General features: G+C 64.1%; 1 protein-coding gene across 4 annotated transcripts in view; it reads left to right on the top strand.

Annotated features, from left to right (window-relative positions):
• Window positions 1–1,695: 1,695 nt before the first annotated feature.
• Window positions 1,696–6,000, top strand: part of Bcor (BCL6 corepressor) — a 44,542-nt gene continuing 40,237 nt past the window's right edge. For all 4 annotated transcript variants that reach the window (XM_077106983.1, XM_077106981.1, XM_077106982.1 and 1 more), the window contains exon 1: window positions 1,696–2,529. The gene's annotated coding sequence lies outside the window, so the exon portion shown is untranslated. The remainder of the gene's footprint in view (window positions 2,530–6,000) is intronic.

The raw sequence follows: 6,000 nt of genomic DNA, 5'->3' as shown, positions 1-6,000 counted from the left end.
GCTAGCTAGAGCTGATTTTGGCCTTGACCTTGACTTAGTAATCAACTTGAGATGCTTTTGATTATTTTTGGCATGGGGACACTCCAGGATATTTAAAAACTTTCCGTGTGGATTTACAAACCACCTCCATTTCGGATTTATGTTCTCATCAAGCCTGCACCATCTTGTCCTTAGGCAGAACAGACACCCCACCCCCTTCCCAGCATAAAAGACCCTTGTGAGCAGCCCAACGGGGATCACCTTTGGCCTCGACGTCCGTGCCCCCAGTCTGGGAACAGTTAGGCCGGAACACCCCTCCCCCACGCTCACCCCTTCCCGCCAGCTTTGTGAACTGGGGCTCCCGTTCGCCCTTGAGGTTCTGCGCTCGGGGTAGGCCGGAACCTTGCTCCTCCGCTTCACCCCCCGCCCCGCCCGTCTGCCCCCACCTCCCCACCCCACCCGCGCTCAGCGCCGCGGCGGTGCGCCGGAGAAGCTCAATACGTGTCAATTGAATTGAACTGCTGCGGGTGCAGGCTGTACGCCGCCGCCGAGCACCGATCAGCACGACGTTACCGAGTGGAAATTTATGGGGCGAACGCTGTAAGCCAAAAGTTGCTCCCTGCCAAGGAAAATAAAACGCGGGAGATAATCTCTGGGAGCCAGGGTGAGGGACCAGGGCAGACCCTCCAACCATCTGAGGTGCAGACCCTGAAATGCCGAAAAAACGGGAAAAATTCTGTCGGATCTCCACTCCCCTATCCCTCCCCCGCCTCCTGGTGTCCCCAAGAGCTGCTCCCTGCGCCTCCCCCGCCCCCCCTCTAAACAATTCCCACACAATTGAAACGTCCGGGGAACTCGGCCGCGGAGTTAGGGCGGAACAGCCACTGTTGCCCCGGGTGGTGTTTTCAGGTAGCTCAGGACACCAAAATGGGAAGGAGCTCCTTCGGGAAGAAGGGGCGATCTGGGGTGGGGTTGGGCGCAGACGCGCACTGCTAGGCTCTGCTGGGTTTCGGAGGGGACGCGAGGCCGAAAGAGCGCAGCACTGGTGGCGAGAGGCGGCAGTGGCGGCTGCCGCTGGGGTTTGACAGCTTTGACTGAGCGGAGTGCGAGGCGCTTTATGGTAATTGCGGTCCTCCACTGGCCTTCTGGGTAGCAAGGGGAGTCTCGGCGCGCGCCTGGGAGAGCTGCCCCCGCAGCCCCCATCCCCTCGGCTCGGGCTCTGCGGGCCGCCCTCGCCGCCGCCTCCGCCGCCTCCTCCGCCGCCGCCCAAGTCGGTCTCCGGCTCGCCCAGGACGTGCGTCCTGGCCGGGTGTGTGCAGCCAAGTCGGCCCGAGCTGGGGAGGGGACAGCAGGGGACTACGGGGGTGCCACCCAGGTGGTCCGGGGTACGGACGTGGAGAGGCCCCGACGCACCGGCCTGGGAATCGATGACGGCCCGGGAAACTCGGGCAAACCTTTCCTGGGGAATCACCCCTCCCGAAACCCCACCGCGGAGGCGCCGCAACGGAGGGAGAGCAGAGACTGGGGGAGCTCAAACTTGCGAGAGCTGGAGGCGGCGGCTGTCGCCCGAGCGCTGCGCCTGCGGGGGGAGGGGAGGCGGCTGCTGGGAGGGAGGGAGGGAGGGCGGGCGGAGGGAGGGGGAGGAGGAAGAGGAGGGAACCAGGGAGGGGGGACGCGTTGGGATCGCGGCGTGCGGCTGCAGACGGAGCCCGGGCTCCCAGCGGCAAGGTGAGGCAGAGCTGCGCTCCTCGCTGAACGCGGGCGGAGCTCGGCGGCTGCGGGGGAGACGCGCCGGAGCCCAGACCGCGACCGAGAGCGGGAGCTAGGCGGGCGGCGGCGGAGGGGGAGCCCGAGAGCCGCCGGGCGGAGAGCCCAAGCCGCGCTGTCGCCGCGCAGGGACGACTTGGCCAACACACTCTCTCTCTCTCTCACACACACTCTCTCTCTCTCTCTCTCTCTCTCCCTCCCTCTCTCCTTCTCTCTCTCTCTCTCTTTCTCTCTCTCTCTCTCTCTCACACACACACACACACACACACACACACACACACACAGAGCCCGAGCGGGCGCTCGCGGCGAACCGTCAACATGGCGCTGGGGCTCTTGCCCGAGCGCGGGCGGCAGCGGCGGCGCGGGAGCTGCTGAGCCAGGCGGAGTCCAGTCCAGCTGCGGGAGCCCGGAGGTTCGCGCGGGGCTGTCGCCACCTGCCCGGAGGCTCGGAGCCCGCCCCGCCCCGCCCCACCCCCACGCGGCTGAGAGCCCACCCCTCGGCGGGGCCGACCCCGAGGGCAGCCGGCTGGCAGCAGACGGCGAGGGAGCGCGGCGCCTGAGCGGGCTGCGGGCAGCCGGGGACGGCAAACTTTGCTGCTCGCTGCGCTTCCCCGGCCCGGCTCCTTCTCCGCTCCGTAGCGTCGCCAACCCCCAGCCCCGCACACCACTTCCCAGCCACCCAGCCGACCCCCGCTCCTCCTTGCCGCCTCGACTCTGCTCCGGGGAAAACTTCAAAGCGCCGGATCGCAGGCTCTCTGCCTACTCCCCGACTGGGGATTTCAGGTCAGTGCCCGGAACACCTTTCCCCAGGGAGGCCGCGGGCGGGCTGGCGCGCCGCGGGCTGCAGTCGGCCCCCTCCCCTGGGGCCCCCGCCGGTCGCGGGTTTCTCCTCCGACTCTCGCGTACCCCGCGAACCTTTTGCCTCGCGCTTTCCCTTAGCTTCATTGCTCGCTTTCGTTTTTATTTCATAGCTGTAAGTTATTAGAAATGCAGCCAACCTAAGCGGCCCCGCGTAGGCAACGGGGAGGGAGGGCGCAGCTGGGGGCCTGCCGCCTCCCGGGGGGCTGGGAGGAGAGCAGGGAGTTCGCAGAGTGGAAGTTTGCAGCCTGTGTGTGTCTGCGCGGGAGCGCGGTCGCCGCTGAGCGCCGCTTGTCGGGTGAAGGGGGGGAACTGGGCTGGAAGCTGGGAAGCTCTGCTCGGCGCTAGCTCGAGAGCAGGAAGGGGAGGGCGGCGGGTTCCCGTCTGCTTTCTTTTTCGACTCGGGAAAGAACTGTAAAAACCCCCAGCCTCCGCCGCCTGGTCTCTCCTCTCCGGGGGCCGATCGTTCTTCCAAGTGGAACGACGGCGTGTGCGTGCGCAAGGGTGTGTGGCGGGCGCCTCCGGCCGAGTCGAGCTCGACCTGTCGCCGCCGCGGAACTCGGGAGGGGAGTCCCGGTTTTTTTTTTTTTCCCTTGGCTTGCCCCAAAGCTCGGATCACGTGGATTAAAAAAAAAAAACTACTAGGAAATTGTGCAGAGCCAGGGGTTCCCACTCGGCCGGTCGGCCCGCCAGGTCAGATGCTTTGTTTTGTAAATGTTCTTTTAAAATTGTAATCCGCGGCCCCCTGCCGCCTCCACCCTCCCGGAGGCGTCGTGGGCTTGGTTGAAGTTATGAGCCCCCAGGGGTGGGTGGTGTAGAATGTGCTTGTGTGCGGGCGGCGGCGGGAAGGGAGGGCGGGGGGGGGCGGGGAGACCTGGCCCTCCGCTGGGCAGTGGGGAGTCTGGTGGGAAGCGCTGATGGGCGTGTGAAAGTCTGCTGCCGGAGGAAGTTGGTCCCACTCGGAGGGCGTGCGGCGCGGAGGCTCAGCGCGAAGAGGAACTTGCGCACCGGGTGCGATCCTCGGTTGAGGCGGGGAGGGCGAGGCGCCGCGGGGCCCGCGCTTGGAGCGGGCGGGAGGCTGCGCCGCAGAGCCTCAGCCAACTCGGGGGCTTGGGGCGGCGGCGGCGGCGAGCGCCTGCTGTTTACGAAAGGAGCCTTGGGGCGCCGTGTGCGGACTAGGTCGGCTCGAGGCACGCGTGGTCCCGGCGGGCTTCCCGCCGCCCGAACGCTCGAGGGGCACGAACCCGGGTCCCGAAGACTGCCGTGCCTGGCCGCGTGTAGGCCGAGGCCGGGTGAGGCTTAATTTGCTGTTAATGAATCTTTTCCAGAAAGTCCGCGATCTCCAGCTAGAGACTGTGAGTGCCCGCGCACGGGGACGCGCGCCGCCGGCGTCTAGAGTGTGGGGGTTGGGGGAATGGAAGAGCGACTGAGGAAGGAGGGTTATGTGTATTTAAAAACAAATCTTAAAAAGAAACCAACGCGCTTCAAATAGGTATTCGCACAGCCTCACTGCGTCTAGACTAGACAGCTCCTGGTTTAGCATTGTGGCTGTTTTTCCTCCCCTTCTGGAGAGGGGACTAGGGGAGAAGAAAGGGGTACTGGTGTTTGGTTCTAGGGGTAACCCCTTGGAGAAAAACCCTTTAAAAGGCCTGGGAGTAAAAATGAGGAGGAAATGGCCCACCCCAGAAGGTGGTGGGTGGTGAGCGCAGACAGACTTGGGTATTTCTAGCCATCTGACACTTCCTGTGGCACTGGAAACGGACACCGCGGACCGAAATCTACCCTTAAGAGGTGTTGGATTCGGTTTTGCCAACAGAATTGCTTGTGTGGAAGGCATTTTAATTGTCAGCCTCAGGCTCCTGTGCATGGACACTTGGAGGATATGCTCCCTTTTCGACCCTTCCCACTCCGCCCCCGACCTGTTATCTGGTCTGGTCTGGGCTTTGCAGTGTAGGTTCTAGTGTTTGTTTTGGGCACGATTTCACCGCGTAGAGGAAGTGGGGGGTAAGCTATGATTAATATGCCGTCCAGGTCTAATCCGAGGCTGGCCTTCGGCGTGCGGGTATACACCGCCACGCACGCAAATTGCCCAGGGTGGTTAGGGGAGCGCGCGGGTTTCGGGCGCTGGGAGCTCCGCCGCCAGGTCCGGGCTGGGGCTTGGCCGGCCCCAACGCTGTCCTTTGAGGCGCTGTCACCAGTAGGTGACTGAGAGTTAATTAGGAAGTGTTCTCTGGATCAATGGGCCGCACAGCTCATTAGCGATTCTCTCCAGCCCTTTGCAGGGCCGGCCTGGCCTCCGCCTCCCACACAGGCCGGGGCCCCGCGGTCCTGGCTGCGGAGAGCGCCGCTGGGAAGTGGGGAGGGGCGGGCAGCTAGGGACCGCAGGGAGGCGAGTGTAACTTCGCCGGGCGGCGCGTTGCGTGCGGCGCCGCGAGGCCCGCGCAGCCCGCTCTTTCTTCCTGCTCACGGTCGCCTCCTCTGTGTCTTTAACTCGCTCCCGCTCGCGTCGCTGCCTGGCTGCTCCTCCCCGCCTCCCTCGCCTATCTCTTGTTCTCTAAGCACGACGCCTGTGCTCCCCGCCCAGTTTGGGATTAGACAAGATAAAAATAGGACTGCCCAGCGCGCAGAGCTGTGACTGTGCCCCGGCAGCCGGGCTGGTGGGAGCGCGGGGGGCAGGAGCTGGGGAGCACCCGCCGGGCGCTCTGGGCGGCCAGCGCCTGTAGTCCCCCACCCCCACCCCGCAGGCTCCGTCACGCTCCCCGGAGTCGGTCCGCCGTGAACCGTGCGGGCCGGGGGACCTGGGCAGGGTCTCCGCGCTCTCGCGGGTGTTGTTGGTGTGCCGGTGATAGATCGGTCTAGACAGGCATGCAGGCTCCCTCCCGGCTGAAGGACGCGGGGGGGGGGCGGCGGACGCGGAGACGGCAGCAGACTCCCGCTAGCAGCGAGTGAGCGAGCTAGCCTGCGGGGCCCAGAGAGCTGGGTGGAAGGAAGGCTGGGGGGGGGGGCGCTTGTCTTAACCCTTTAAGGTGGGTAGAGATAGTGTAATGGGGAAGGGGTGCAAAGCAAAGAGTCGAGAGTAGAAATTCTTGGAGGCCGAGTAGCCCCCCAGGGGAAAGGAGTCAGGAATCTAGGCCTAGGGTTTTCCTTTCTCTTCTGTGTGTGCATGGACACATCCTGGTGCATCCTCTCAATTCTTAATAAAAAACAAATGCAGCTGCTAAATGATCTAGCTTCACCGGATACTTGTCAGTGGGGAAGCTGTGAACACACACAATGGGCACCCTCACTTAAGGAACTGAGTTTGGGAGATGCAGATGTGTACACCTCAATGTTCCCAAGAGAGAATTTTTGCTGGCATTCAAGTGAGGGATGGTCTGCACAGAGCTCTAATCGGGT

This window comes from Callospermophilus lateralis, chromosome X (genome assembly GCF_048772815.1).
Source record: "Callospermophilus lateralis isolate mCalLat2 chromosome X, mCalLat2.hap1, whole genome shotgun sequence".
Lineage (NCBI taxonomy): Eukaryota > Metazoa > Chordata > Mammalia > Rodentia > Sciuridae > Callospermophilus > Callospermophilus lateralis.
This window is presented reverse-complemented; position numbering and strand designations above follow the sequence as displayed.